A 14,592-nucleotide genomic window follows, 5' to 3' on the forward strand; every position below is an offset into this window, starting at 1 on the left:
CTAGACCTTTGCATTAGTCCCGACCCCAGATAAGAAGACTAGTTTTGATTATTTCTCTTCCTATCGTATTCCATTTGCACACGCCGAGCTATTGGCTGCTTGGTTTGGGTCCCGTAGCTGTCAGCATGCATTCGTAAGATAGTGGGTTCGAACTCTATTGTCGGCAGCCCTGAAGATGATTTTAAGCAACTTCCCATTTTCACACCAGGCTTTACGCTAATGAGGATTACGGCCGCTTCCTTCCCGCTCGTAGCCCTTTGTTATCCCATCATCACCATAAGACATATCTGTGTCGGTGCGACGTAAAGCAAATTGTAAAAAATGTTTAATATTGCACACACAGTTTTCCCTCATATCAACTGAGAACATGTCCGGCTCCATGGCTAAATGGTTATCGTTTTGGCCTTTGGTCCAGAGAGTCGCGGGTTCGATTCTCGCCCGGGTCGGGGATTTTAACGTTAATTGGTTAATTCCAATGGCTCGGGGGCTGGGTGTGTGTGGCGTATTCAGCATTAGAAATCATCCTAGGTAGGACCTTCACCTTCACAGACATGCAGGTCGCCTAATAGGCCGTCTACGAGAAAAAGACCCGCACCGGGCCTCTCTGGAGGCCATGCGCCATTATTATCAACTGAGAACATAATTCACTTGACATTAGTAGGAGCTAAAAACCTTTTGAGCTAGGTTAATTGATAAATTTCTATGTAGTAGTCCTAGTCCCTAACGGTTTAGGGACGACGATAGGTTAGATAGTCCTGGCCGCCTGAACACAAGGAGGGCCACAACTTGGAATATGTCCTAGATACCCAATCCTGCTCCATACTAACTGGTATCCCGACTCTCAGGACCACTTCTAGGCCGTTTCTATGGTTCAAGAACTAGGGATGTGGATACAGTAAACCAACTGCAGTGAGCTCGCGGTTGCGATCAACGGAATTCTGTAAGAAAAACGTCAACTCGTGGAAGAAATTATCTTTACACTTTGCTGGACGGACTTAGGCTATTTTATTCATGAGTTGGAAGTAACAGATATGAATGTAGCGAGAATTATTGCTGGTACAAAAAGAACAATGGCGGGATTATACTTTGAATGAAGAGATAAAGGCCAAGTTACGAATGAATTCATAGGATAAAGCTGTGCGTATAAACCGGCTTCGGTCGTGGGGTTGTGTGATGAGAATAATGGAGGATAGGTTATGTAGGAGAATAGTGGACACTGCCATGGAGGGTAAGAGAAGTAGAGGGAGATCAAGAGACAATGGGGGCCTGCAGACTGAACGCAGAAGTTCATAATTAAGATGTTTGAATGTGTCTTAATCTTTACCTTTACTAGTCTTGATTATTATTATTATTATTATTATTATTATTATTATTATTATTATTATTATTATTATTATTATTTCTATGGTATTAGATTTGTATACACATCCTTTCACATCCAAATATCCCTTATATCACCTCAGAACAACACATCTGTTTTCAATATAGAGGGAAATTTATCGTAGCTATAAAAATCTACATCTGTACATCTTTTGAATGGTGTTAAGCGCAGGGTAATACTGTGAAACTTCTTTACCTTCCTATCTTCTCCACGACAGAAAACATGTACTTCTTAGTGAACCCAATATGTATGAAGTGCTGATTGAAGTCAACCAGCGTAACGTCTTCTCTCCCCTAAATCCCATCCCTCGCTTGTTGTACATTGTCTGTTAATGAAGTGGAAACTTGCGGCTCACTAACTTGTTCTTGTGCTTACAGGTAATTGTGTTGACTGACGTCTGCCGTGTTCGCCTCATTTCACTAGCTGGTCACCGTGCCTCTCCGGTAAGTGAGCTTAGCTTACTCCTCACTTTGACTTTTATAGCTCTTGAGAGGCCAGTGCTTGAATTTTGGCCCTTAATTTGAAGCTCGAGTGTTTGTTATATTTGACTACAGTAAATATGAAATATTGTAATATGTAATCACTTGTAAGCTGCAAATTACACTCATGTTCATAAAAACCAGAACACCTTGAAAGACTAGAGATAGGAAGTTCATATTCACAGGACATGTGCAACAGTGTGTTCTGATTAGCATTTGAACCATGTCGGCTCTCAAGTTTAAGGTCCGCATCGACATTTCGGCGCACCACCACCGATTGGTAAGATGTGCCTGCGGCTCTCGTCGCTATAAACAGAAGGTAATGGATCAGTATGAATTGAGCAGACGTGTAGGATGCCTCGCAGACGTATACGAGAACCGTCCGCGCGAACACGTGCCTTCTTGTTGTCACAGGATGTCAGAAGACTGTTGTCCTGGCCCACTCGATCACTGGACTTGTCGCCGATCGAAAATGTGTGGGATATGATGTGTGACGCTGTGACCCAGTGCCAACCACCAAAGATGAACTGTAGAACCAGGTGAATGCAGCGTAGATGGCTATACCCCAGGACACCGTTCGCGCCTTATACGCGTCGATGCCATCACGCATGGAACAAATTACCAGTGCCCATGGAGGACCCAGTGCCTATTAGGCAACAGGACACATGCTGAACCTAGGTGACTGAAATGCTACTCGTTTCTGCAGAACATACTAATGAACATGTCCTGTGAAATTAACTTTCTTATCTCTAGTCTTTCAAGGTGTTCTGTTTTTTTATGAATATGCGTGTAGATCGATGTCGATAAACTGCATCAAACCGATTTGGTTGTGAGCTGAAAAATAATTTTGAGGATAAATAAACTCTTTCTTTTTTAAAGCTGTTAAACGAATTTAGATAATTACCTCCCCGCAGTGTACTCCTGGAGAGACAGGTTGTTTAATGCCGATTGAATACATTTTTTTTAAGTTATCGTGGAATTTCGATATTGTAAAGTTTCTAGTTGGTTCCGGAGGTGTCTATAAACGATTCCACTTCACTTCTTGTCTGAAATAAGGTTTCAAATTATTTCATATTGAAGAATTGAAAGATGGCAGTGAAGAACTATAAAACAAAACCCTTGGTGCTATAGCCCTGATTGGCCTTGGACCACCAGGCGACTGCTACTCAGGTTACGAGGTAATGCTAGGTCAGCCTGACGAACATCTCGGCCGGATTGGTTTCCGTTTTCGTCCCTCTGTTCGGAGAACGAGATGCGATGGTATACAATTTGTAATCATTAGATTGCCTGCCAAATTTTCAGTTCACTTCCAAACCTCTCTGCAGTGTTCGTAAGGAGTAAAGGCATTCGTCCGTCGGATGGAGCCGTTAAGCCTTTAGTAAACCCCTTGGTGTTCGATGAGAGTAGTGTATTTAGATATTCGCCCTCCTTTCTATCTCATCTGTTCTGGCTGAAAATTGATAAATTAAGAAACCTACACACTGCGACATTAATATTTCGATTTTTGAACGAATTCCACGCCTGAATACATATTCTCAATTATTAACTTTCTCTCCTATCTCTATCCATGCAAATATAGGCTACGAGATCGACTTCTACTCTTATGATACCCTTTAATCACTCATCAGTACACAGTCGCTCCTTCCAGATGTCTGGTGCAGGGCTGTGGAACTTTCTCCCGGACAAATTCCTTCGTTGAATAAATAATTTTATTTTATATTTCTTTTCCACTAATTTGTTCAGAGATGGTGATTACCTAGTTGTACTTCCTCTTAAAACAAAAATCACCACCACCACCACCACCACCACACAATCTCCTCGATAATATGCGAAATATCACTTCAGAAGTCTCGTTTAAAACGATATTGTCGAGATTTCCTTTTAAATATATGAACAGCGTGTATGAATGTTTGAGTGAAAGAGGGAGGGAGAGAATGTTGTTGAGCTATTGTCAGGTAATGCAGATAGAGAATATTAATTAGAAACTACTTGAGTAGTTTCTGGATAATGTATACAGTCTTGATACTTTTCAAATTACGTCACTGTGTATTGTATGTTGTGAAGTGTAAGAGAGGGTCGTGAGCCCTAACTTCACCACATACAAAGGTATAAATAAATAAATAAATAAATAAATAAATAAATAAATAAATAAATAAATAAATAAATAAATAAATCCTGACAGCTAAGAAGACAAAGCATAGATGGTGGAATGAGGTCTGTGATGAAGTGCTGACCCGAAGATCTGAAGATTTCGATGTGTTCCGTGAAGCTCGAAAAGAATCAGCCAGAACTTTCGACTATGTTCGATCAGGATTTCCGGAAAAACAATTCCAGAGACGTCTATCAAACATTCAAGACTAAGGGTACCAAGCCCCCAGCCTTTGTTTTAGAAATGAAAATGGATAGCAGGGCTTGACCAACGAAGAAAACTGTACGATCATATCTCGCTACTTTGAAAACCTTCTTAATTGTGAGGGACCAAAAGAAAGATTCCCTGTGTGCGACCCGATCCACAAACTACCCAACTCACTCCCTCCTTGTAAAGAGGAGATCAAACAGATTATAAACAGCTTAAAGAATAATAATGCAGCTGGTGAAAATTCGATAGTGGCAGAACTACTGAAGGTGGCAAATGATGAAAATCTGGATGTACTAGTCAAGCTTTTTGAAGATATCTGGAGAACTGGGATGATACCAACTGAATGGCTGTCAGCACTAATCCACCCTCCACACAAGAAAGGTGATAAAAAGAATGTCAACAACTATAGGGGCATCTTATTAGTATCTGTTCCCTATAAGATTTTCTCCAAAGCAGTTCAGAACAGAATAGAAGCTTGACCAACAGATCGGGGAATATCAGGCTTGCTTCAGAAAAAGCCATTCGTGCCCAGAACAGATCTTTAACCTGAAGAGCATCATCAGGTACAAGAAGACAGGAGGACACAGCTACGTGGTTGTGTTTGTTCAATCAATCAATCAATCAATCAATCAATCAATCAATCAATCAATCAATCAATACTGATCTGCATTTAGGACAGATGGCAGATTCCCTATCTGTTGCTTTCCTAGCCTTTTCCTAAATGATTTCGAAGAAATTGGAAATTTATTGAACGTCTCCTTTGGTAAGTTATTCCAATCCCTAACTCTCCTTCCTATAAATGAATATTTGTCCCAGTTTGTCCTCTTGAATTCCAACGTTATCTTCATATTGCGATCTTTCCTACTTTTATAAACGCCATTCAAAATTATTCGTCTACTAATGTCATTCCACGCCATCTCTCCGCTGACAGCTCGGAACATACCACTTAATCGAGCAGCTTGTCTCTTTTCTCCCTAGTCTTCCCAGGCCAAACTTTGCAACATTTTTGTAACGCTAGTCTTTTGTCGGAAATCACCCAGAACAAATCGAGCTGCTTTTCTTTGGATTTTTCCAGTTCTTGAATCAGGTAATCCTGGTGAGGGTCCCATACACTGGAACCATACTCTAGTTGGGGTCTTACCAGAGACTTATATGCCCTCTCCTTTACATCCTTACTACAACCCCTAAACACCCTCATAACCATGTGCAGAGATCTGTACTCTTTATTTACAATCATATTTATGTGATTACCCCAGTGAAGATCTTTTCTTATATTAACACCTAGATACTTACAATGGTCCCCAAAAGGAACTTTCACCCCATCAACGCAGTAATTAAAACTGAGAGGACTTTTCCTATTTGTGAAATTCACAACCTGACTTTTAACCCCGTTTATCAACGTACCATTGCCTGCTAACCATCTCTCAACATTTTCGAGGTCACTTTGCAGTTGCTCACAATCTTGTTACTTATTTATCACTCTTTAGAGAATAACATCATCCGCAAAAAGCCTTACCTCCGATTCCACTCCTTTACTCATATCATTTATATATATAAGAAAACATAAAGGTCCGATAATACTGCCTTGAGGAATTCCCCTCTTAATTATTATAGGGTCAGATAAAGCTTCACCTACTCTAATTCTCTGAGATCTATTTTCTAGAAATATAGCAACCCATTCAGTCACTCTTTTGTCTAGTCCAGTTGAACTAAATTTTTTCAGTAGTCTCCCATGATCCACCCTATCAAATGCTTTAGACAGGTCAATCGCAATACAGTCCATTTGACCTCCAGAATCCAAGATATCTGCTATATCTTGCTGGAATCCTACAAGTTGAGCTTCAGTGGAATAACCTTTCCTAAAACCGAATTGCCTTCTATCGAACCAGTTATTAATTTCACAAACATGTCTAATATAATCAGAAAGAATACCTTCCCAAAGCTTACATACAATGCATGTCAAACTTACTGGCCTGTAATTTTCAGCTTTATGTTTATCACCCTTTCCTTGATATGGAGAGTCTCCATAGCAACTCTCCATTCATCTGGTATAGCTCCTCCGACCAAACAATAATCAAATAAGTACTATATCCCAACCCATTGTCTTTAGTATATCCCCAGAAATCTTATCAATTCCAGCCGCTTTTCTAGTTTTCAACTTTTGTATCCTATTGTAAATGTCATTGTTATCATATGTAAATTTTATTACTTCTTTGGCCTTAGTCTCCTCCTCTATCTCGACATTATCCTTGTAACCAACAATCTTTACATACTGCTGACTGAATACTTCTGCCTGTTGAAGATCCTCACATACACACTCCCCTTGTTCATTAATTATTCCTGGAATGTCCTTCTTGGAACCTGTTTCTGCCTTAAAATACCTATTCATACCCTTCCATTTTTCACTAAAATTTGTATGACTGCCAATTATGCTTGCCATCATGTTATCCTTAGCTGCCTTCTTTGCTAGATTCAATTTTCTAGTAAGTTCCTTTAATTTCTCCTTACTTCCACAGCCATTTCTAACTCTATTTCTTTCCAGTCTGCACCTCCTTCTTAGTCTCTTTATTTCTCTGTTATAATAAGGTGGGTCTTTACCATTCCTTACCTCCCTTAAAGGTACAAACCTGTTTTCGCATTCCTCAACAATTTCTTTAAACCCATCCCAGAGTCTGTTTACATTTTTATTTACCGTTTTCCACCGATCATAGTTACTTTTTAGAAACTGCCTCATGCCTGTTTTATCAGCCATATGGTACTGCCTAATAGTTCTACTTTTAAGACCTTCCTTTCTATCACATTTATTTTTAACTACCACAAAAACAGCTTTATGATCACTAATACCATCTATTACTTCAGTTTCCCTATAGAGCTCATCTGGTTTTATCGGCACCACATCCAGTATATTGTTCCCTCTGGTTGGTTCCATCACTTTCTGAATCAGCTGTCCTTCCCATATTAACTTATTTGCTATTTGTTGGTCATGCTTCCTGTCGTTTGCATTTCTTTCCCAATTGACATCTGGCAAATACAGATCTCCCGCTACAATCACATTTCTTTCCATGTCGTTTCCCACATAGCCGACTATCCTATCAAATAATTACGAATCCGCGTCAGTGCTACCCTTTCCCGATCTGTACACTCCAAATATATCAAGTTGCCTATTACCTTTAGAAATGAGCCTTACACCTAGAATTTCATGTGTCTCATCTTTAACTTTTTCGTAGCTTACAAATTCTTCTTTCACCAGAATGAACACTCCCCCTCTCTCCATTCCTATCCTATCTCTACGATACACACTCCAGTGCCGTGAGAAAATTTCTGCATCCATTATATCATTTCTCAGCCATGATTCAACTCCTAATACAATATCTGGCAAATATATATCTATTAAATTACTTAATTCTATTCCTTTCTTTACAATACTTCTACAGCTTAACACTAACAATTTTATGTCATCCCTACTTGATTTCCAGTTCCCTATTCCCTTATCACCGCTCCCTAGGCCATCCCGTTTCCCTGAATGTACCTCCCTATTATCCTTCCAAACAAATTTCCTTATACGTACCACTGCGGTTTAAATGAAGGCCATCCGAGCGCAGATCCCTATCTCCTACCCACCCATTAGGATCTAGAAATTTCACTCCCAGTTTCCCACATACCCTCTCCATAGTCTCATTTAAATCCCCAATCACCCTCCAGTCAGTATCCCTCCTACACAGTATTCCACTAATAACAATCTCCGCTTTCTTAAACTTCACCCGTGCTGCATTTACCAGATCCCACATCTCCAACTATGTTGGTACTTATATCAGCTTGCCTTACGTTGTTGGTACCAACGTGAAACACTACCACCTTCTCCTTCCCCTCCTCCCTCTCTTCTACTTTCCTCAACATCTGCCTCAACCTAATTCCTGGATGACATTCTACCCTGGTTCCCTTTCCTCCACACACTTTCCCCACGTGTCTAACGATGGAATCCCCCATGACCAGAGCCTCAACCCTACCCACCTCATTTGATCCCCTCCCCTCCCCTCCTTGTCAGCCCTATCTTTCCTGATAGCTGCAGAAGCTACTTTGACTTGTTGACTTTCAGAAAGCATATTATGACTCCATTGACCGCGAGTAATTCATGAATATTTTGGAAGAGTTTGGAGTGGACGATACGTAAAGAAATTTGATCAAACTCTAACCAACACAGTGTCGAAAGTAAAATTTATGGGTGAGATCTCAGCCGTTTACAATCAGAACGGGTGTAAGACAGGGAGATGGACTATCCTCACTCCTCTTCAACTGTGTTTTGGAAAAAGTCATTCGAGAGTGGAGGAAGTTGTTACACCAAGAAGAAACAAAGGAAGATCAGTTCAGACTTGGTCCTAAGCACAAAGGGGTGTACGTTGACTGCCTGGTCTTTGCGGATGATCTGGCCATTTTTGCTAACAACATAGATTCAGCAGTCAACAAGATCAATAGGCTGTCAGTAGTTGCTGAAAAGGTAGGACTCCAGATTTCTATTCCGAAGACGAAATATATGACAAACATCTGTGATGGACCTGAATGGATGAACACTAATCTTGGAAAAATCGGTCGTGTCAAGAATTTCAGATATCTTGGTGAAGTCATCCAGCAGAATGGATTAGAAGAGGAAGCAATCAATGTCGGGATGAGGAAGTTATACCAGGCATACCAAATGACAAAAAATATCTATAATAAAAAGTCTATGAGTATAGGGGCCAAGTTCCGACACTATAACACAGTTGTAAAACCTGAGGGATTATATGCGTCTGAAACTTTGACCTTAAGTAGTAAAGGTCAAGCTGACCGGCTGGAAAAAAGAGAGCGCAGGATACTAAGAAAAATCCTAGGTAACAGGTGGATTGATGGACAGTGGCGAATGAGACCAAATGAGGATTTGTACAGCAAGACAGAACCTCTCACAGCGTCAATCAAGAAGAGGCGGCTATTATTTTACGGTCATCTCTTGAGGATGACTGATGATCGACTAACGAATAGAATATGGAATTTTATTCAATTTAAGGCAACAAGGCCGAGATGGTTCCAGGAAAGCGAAAAAGATCTGAGGCAGATTGGTATTTCAGACCAAGAAATTCATGACGGGAACGCATTCCGAAGATTGGTGAACAAGTATCAAGGTTTCAAAATGCCATCAACTTCCAGAAGACGGAAAGGACCTTTGTCTGAAGAGCATAAACAGGCACTCGTTGCTGGGCTCAGAAGATACTGGCAGGAAGTCAAAACCGGAACAAGAACAAGACCTAGACACTAAAATGAAGTTGGTTGTTACCACGCAGTCCATAGAGGCTCAAGTCGATAATAATAATAATAAATAAATAAATCCTCTACGCAGCAGAATGCCTATCCCTAACTAAAAAGACCCCCACTGAGAGCCCTGGAAGTGCAAGAACGGAAATTCCTGAGAAGAATAATAGGGCCAAGGATCCTGCCAGATGGAAGGCGATGGTACAACCCCAACAATGAACTCTACTACCATCAAGAAAACCTCATAGATGTCATCAGAAGAAAAGGTCTGACTTTCTATGAACACCTTCACTGAATGGATTCTAATAGATTATCCTATAAGATCTTCAAGGTTGCTAACAAAGGCAAAGCTTCTAGATTACCCTGGACCTAGCAAGTGGACAAAGATCTTGCAGACCTTAATATTAATCAAGCCTCCATAACTGACAGGAATGCTACATACCGTTTAATGGTCGAAACTGAACCTTTCCTAACGTCCCTTACATCAGCTAGCCACAAAGGAGCCGGGAATTGGTCAGAGGAGTGCAGGAAAGAATTCAGCGAGAAAATGAATGAATACTGGGCCAACAGGAAAGGGCCAAGAGGCCGCTAAGAACACTATCTAGTACGTCAAAAGGGGCAGGCGACGATAAAAACACAGCTAGAACACAAGCACCGTGGTCCACAGATGGCCTAAACGCAAATTAAATAATAAATAAATAAATAAATAAATAAATAAATAAATAATCGCAGGTCGCGCATGGGCATAAACTAGACTAGACATCACATCACGTCATCCCTTGCTTTTTATCATGCAGCCGTTTTAATAATAATAATAATAATAATAATAATAATAATAATGAAATGGCGTGTGGCCTCCGGAGAAGCCTGGTGCAGGTCTCTTGATTTGACACCCGTAGGCGACCTGCGCGTCATGATGAGGATGAAGACGGCACATACTCCTAGTCCCCGTGCCAGGGGAATTAACTAATTATAGTTAACATTACCGACCCTGCCGGGATTGAACCCGGGACCCGTGACCAAAGGCCAGCACGCTAACCATTTAGTCGTGGAGCCGGGAATAACAATAATAATGACATTTATTTTACGTCCCACTAACTACATTTTATGGTGTTCGGAGACGCCGAGGTGTCGGAATATTGTCCTGCAGGAGTTCTTTTACGCGCCAGTAAATCTACAGGCACGAGGCTGACATATTTGAGCACCTTCAAATACCACCGGACCGAGCTGGGACCGAACCTGCCAGTTGGGGTCAGAAGGCCAGCGCCTCAACCGTCCGAGCTACTCACCTTGGCCAAAACCATTTCAAGTTTGTTTCAGTTTACATCGCCTCTTTCTACCCCTGTTTCTCTCTCTACTACCTTCTTCCTTCTCAAATCTTTTTAGCTGTATTCTAAGAAAGAAGTCTAATTTAATCCTATTTCCAACAGTTCGTGTACCTCAAAACAAGGAATATAATATTTTAGTTTTTCATTTCTAATATTTATTGTAATATTTGTTTTGTATGGTGGGTCTTAAAGTCTCTCATGAAAAGACAGAATATATGGAGTACAAGCACCGAAGAAGTAATTGGAGGTAAAACTTGGGAAGATTAAAAGGACAGAGAAGTTCAAAATACCTGGGAGAATGAATCCAACCTATAGGATTGGAAGCTGTAGTGTTAAGCACTGGAAATACTTAAGTTTTGTGCGAATTTGTATACGATGTTGCTGGATTTAGAATGTTAACGTAGTAATATTTATTGTAATATTTTCTTTCCATGGAATTGCTTGTTTTACTCTTGGTTTTGTTGTTGTTGGATAATTATGTTTTAACTTTATTATTACACTACTGAAAGTGACTATTGCCACCGGGATATTTCCCAGTTGCGATGTATTTATTAATAATAATAATAATAATAATAATAATAATAATAATAATCAAACGGGCTGGATAAAGAGGCAGGAGCCAGAAAAGTTGATCTGCCTACAAACTAACTCAGAACAGGTAGGCCTATAACAGTCTGGTAACATTCAACATTATAACTCGATCATAAATCCGGAAGGATTGTACGCTTCAAAGTGTCTTTTTTCTTTTAATGGGGAGCTACAAGAATTTGAGAAGAGGGAAAGGAAGATTCTGAGGAAAATTCTGGGACCGCAGAAGATCGCAGATGGGACTTGGAAGGAAAGGGAGAAATGAGGAGCTCTACAAGTTCACTGAGATCACGGACACACTGCGGAAACGAAGCCTGAAATTCTACGCACACTTAGTAAGAATGGATGGCAAGAGCAAAATGATCTTCAGTTACATCGTGGGAGTAAAGGCCACATGGCCAAGCGGATAGAAGAGGTCAAGCGGGGTGCAGAGGAAGTTGGAATTACGCAACTAGGGATGATCCACAATAGAAGATAGTTCAGAAGAATATGATGATGATGATGATGATGCTTGTTTAAAGGGGCCTAACATCTAGGTCATCGGCCCCTAGTGGTACGAAATGAGACGAAATGCAATGACAGTTTAAAATTACAAAATTTATCCACTGACCAGAATTCAGAATGTGATGGTGAAGAATGAATGGATAAATATGAATTTAAAACAATCAGTGGATCTGACCCGCAATGCCTCACCTTCCCAGAAACGATATTACTGATCAAGGGACTGCTTCCAAGACACAATCCTGAATCGATGATGAACTTGTAGTCTAAAGGAGGTTCAATATCCAGGTCGACGGTCCCTCATAATGGTACTTATCGCTAGTACAGTAGACCCATGGTATTTCTCAAGGTATTAATCAAAGGTAGCGTAAACTCCCGGTGTTCCAAACATTATGGTACTACACACAAGTATTGTACGTCGCTCAGATAACGCAGACTATGGTGTTTTTCACATAATGGCGCCACTCGTAGGCAACGCAAACCCATGGTGCACCTCACATAGGTGTACTAATCACAGTGACTCGTACTATCCCGCGGTGTTGTTCATACAGTGGGTACAAATCACAGTCAACGCAGACCCACAGTATCGCTCATATAGTGGTACTAATCACAGGTTCTGGAAACCCCACAGTGAACCACTCTCTGCTGCTACAAATCACAAACCTATTGTGTACCCAACCTAGTGGTAGTACTCGCAAGTAAAGGCGACCCGTGGCTTTCCCCGTGTGATGGTACTAATCACAAGTAGTTTCATGGTTCTAATTCAGTCATCGCTTGGTCGCCCCTTTTAGTCATCTCTTACGACAGGCAGGGGATGCCGTGGGTGTATTCTCGTCTGCGTCCCCACCCACAGGGGGTTTTCAGAAGAAGAGTCGACAGTATATAATCATTCGAAGAGAAACCACTAAAACGGTGACCGAAACGGATCGTTTCGGAAGAGTAGAGAAAGATGAGAAGCGAAATTAAGATATTCTGGGGAGGGAAGGGAAGGAAAGGGAAGGTAAGAGAAGGAAAAAAAAGTCAAGAAGCCTTAAGTTGTATGCGCTCTATAGTTGGCCAAATTCGGAAACAAAACAAAAAAAAATGTTTTGTATGATTTTCCAGCTCCTTGGCTGAATGTTGACCGTACTAACTCTTTCGGTTCAGAGAGCCCCGGGTTGGGGATTTAGCTGCGTATGGTTAAATCCTTGGACTTGGAGACTTCATTTCTCTTCTACGTACAACACTCCTCACTACGAACCACGTAATAGTGAATACACCCCTGTGCATAGGGTTGCCGCCAAGAAGACCCTGATACATTGGGAAGATGAGTTTTAAACGTCATGGTACATTTAAATTAAGTTTATATTATAATTATTTAGTATCCATTTATCTCGTGTTCATTCTCATGTAGACACTGCAAGAAATGGATTTTCATCGTTAGTGGCACCCAGATATTTTTAAATTCCCAGATTGTGAGACCCGAAACATTAGGAATAGTGTTCGGTTACTATATCAAACTTGGATCATCGCTGTACCGCAGAGTGCAAGGAGGAACGTGCCCATGAACAACAATGCTCGTTGTATACACGCAAGACAATGAGTCGCGAGCAGGCAAGCAATAAATAGCTACACTTAAATTATGTGAATGGTCTAAAAGCGAGTCATGACTCAAAGCTGTTAAAAGTGCAGCACAGCCTGGCTGCATCCGCATTCCGCTTACATCCGCGGCGCGGCTCGGCTCTACCTCCTCCAGCTGTGACACGCAGAGACGTCTTCACCAAAGAGGAAGTGCATCACCGCCGAAACACTTCTACCTAAGATCACCAATTCGAAGCCGGCGGAAGTCAATGCCGTTCTCAAATTCCAGCGGTCAGCTCGCTTATATTTGCTGTTATTTATTCAAATCATTGGCTTAGCTGATCTAAGGCCATCATTTCTCCCTCTCAGTATGTGTAGAAATCAGGGTTTGGGAAGTAATTGGGTAAACTAATCGGATTACGTGTAACCATTACATTCTTAGTATTTTTTACTTGTGATAGTTACTTTTTACAAAATGTAATATTTACTCGTAATGTACTTCTTGAAATAAAACTTTAATCGTTACATTCTAGCAACTGATAATAACATCGCTCGGAGCAGGAACGTGAAAAAATAAATTGTGAAGATAATTTTTTCAGTTCTATTACAACTGAATCAGTAGCTTCACCTGTTCTGGATGAGGCACTTTCTTACATCTCCAGTACCTTCAAAGACATTCCAACGATGTTCTTAAAATTAAACAGTAGTATTCCTTCAAATGCCCCTGTAAGGCGTCTTTTCAATAAATGCAAAGAGGTACTTCACCCTTAAGACGTCGAGGATTAGTGATGATAATTTTAAGAGCCAATTAATTTATTTGCAAAGTAAATCGAAAATCATTTCAAACGCTAAAATTCATTAACTAAAATAAAAATGATGGAAAAATATAATTTCGAAAATTTCAAGAGTAGTATAAGTGGACAGTTCTGGCGCATCCTCCTCCTCAGGCCCTCCTCAGAGGCCTTCTCCTCCCGCGGGAAATTTGAATTTTGGCGCGAGATTTGAATTTATAAACAAAGCCACGTGCTTTTTGACAGCTGTCATCCGCCATCTTTAAACAACGCATCGCTAACCTCAGTGCTGCCATCTTGACGGGGATAAACCTCAGTGCTGCCA

At 40.7% G+C, this 14,592-nt stretch overlaps 1 protein-coding gene across 2 annotated transcripts in view; it reads left to right on the plus strand.

The window, feature by feature from the left end:
- LOC136878711 (protein spitz) overlaps positions 1–14,592 on the plus strand; it is a 746,457-nt gene that overhangs the window by 474,427 nt on the left and 257,438 nt on the right. The window contains exon 3 of one of the 2 annotated variants that reach the window (XM_067152153.2): positions 1,759–1,824. The exons of the other annotated variant lie outside the window; for it this stretch is intronic. The gene's annotated coding sequence lies outside the window, so the exon portion shown is untranslated. The remainder of the gene's footprint in view (positions 1–1,758; positions 1,825–14,592) is intronic. 2 annotated transcript variants of the gene reach the window in all.

Source organism: Anabrus simplex, chromosome 8, assembly GCF_040414725.1.
Source record: "Anabrus simplex isolate iqAnaSimp1 chromosome 8, ASM4041472v1, whole genome shotgun sequence".
Classification (NCBI taxonomy): Eukaryota; Metazoa; Arthropoda; class Insecta; order Orthoptera; family Tettigoniidae; genus Anabrus; species Anabrus simplex.